Here is a 1,838-nt window from a genome sequence, read left to right as displayed (position 1 = left end):
GAATGACATTTTTCTAAAAATTTATTTCAGATTATATTCAAGGTTATGTCTTGAATCTTGTCAAGAAGCAGTAATATGAAGAGTTTCACCATCATCAGAAGTAATATTGTAAAGTCAGCCTATGAATTTATTTTGTTTATGAATTAACATCAGGACAGATTACAAGGAAATACTCAGCACTTCCCTGCATGACTCTGCATGAATAACTACTGAAAGTATAGAACACAACTACTCAGTGTGAGAAATAAGCAGCAGTGTGGATGGGCCCTCTGTGGTTATTCTAAGGGATATATTTTTTTCCTTCAGGTTACTGACATTAAGGCCAGTCCTATATAAGTGCTATTTATGGAACTTTGTGAAATGTTCCTCATCGGTCACTCTGCACACCTGACCCTAATCCCCTTGTACTGCTCTTATGGGTCAAGCTGGAGTGTCTCTCAGGTATAGACATCTATTAATAGTCCCAGTTCAAACGATTAGTCGGGCTATTAATGCACAGGCAAAGCATTCCTTTGGCTGTAACTAGCTGTAAATCCATCTCCCTACACTTGGCAACCCAGGCTTGAGATCTAGGTAAAGGAGAGTTATTAGAAGAATTTGCATTTCAGGTCTGAAAAAACAGGACTCAAGAACACAATGCATGAAAAATCTACCCTGATCATTTGTTTTCACCATGAATTAATAGCAGTGGGGAGGAGTGGGTTTGATCTAACAGCCTTCATTCACCCTTCTCAGTAGAGAAATGGAAATATGAGAATGACGTGACCAAGATCAGATCAAGGGACTGGTTGGTGACGGAGGCACTACTCGCACTCATCAGGTCACACATCACACCTCATCTCAAAGGACTGAACTAGCGGGCAAACCCAGGTAGTCTGCTGAATGTCCTCAAAGACTAAAAATGTAAAAAGTGGTCATTATTCCCTGAAACGTTAATTGTACATTTTTGCAAGTCAGCTTTTATTTTCTCCACTTTTGTAAGCATTTGTTATAGTTCACTTTGTGTACTGAAGTATATGTTGTGACAGAAAATTTGAGTCAGATCTTTACCTTTGATTTACTCCATCTAAATTTAAATATGTGGTTTGTAATTAGCTGTGAAGTACCACCGATATCTAGCATGGCTTGTCGTTGTGAGGGCCACATATTATATCAGCAGGACACAGAAAACAAACCAAACAACCAATTATTCAAATCTAAAATGTTTTCAGTTTTTTTACATTTGGTGATTAGATGTATAAAGCAGCCCACACTGACAATAAAATAGAAATAAATAACTGTTGGAGAAGTGACTTTGTTTTTCTTCAGAATCCTGATGGGACTCCCTGTAAGATTGTGTTATTGTGAGGAACACGTGTTTGAAAAATAAACCCTTTCTGCTAGTGATGCTAGTAAAACATTCCTGCTATGAAGAGCAATTCTAACATGATGTAAATAAATTGTGCACTTGCGTGTTTATTAAAATTAAAGGATTTCTTTCATTTTACTGCTGTCTTTCAGGCATTCCCCTGTGTCTTTAAAGGGGAAACAAGAAATGTTTCACCCCAAGAAAAGAACGCAGATAATGAAATACACCCGCAGTGATAAAGTGGACCACATTTGACGAGGAAATCTGAAATTGCAATAGACAACATTACAAGTTTGAATACAAGCACTCGAATACAAACACCCATCCTGTAGAGCATCAAACAGACTTCCCTTCCTTTCCTCAGGTACTGTCGCAGCTTGATCACTTAGATCAAAGTTCTGCTAAAAGATGGAGAAGCCCACAGTCAAGAAAGCACAAGGATCCTAGAGATCTGGCCTTCCCTCCCCACCCCGTAGCACAGACCAGCAAA

Source organism: Scleropages formosus, chromosome 20, assembly GCF_900964775.1.
Source record: "Scleropages formosus chromosome 20, fSclFor1.1, whole genome shotgun sequence".
In the NCBI taxonomy this organism is placed as follows: Eukaryota; Metazoa; Chordata; class Actinopteri; order Osteoglossiformes; family Osteoglossidae; genus Scleropages; species Scleropages formosus.
The sequence above is the reverse complement of the archived record's forward strand: the minus strand, read 5'-3'. Positions refer to the sequence as shown.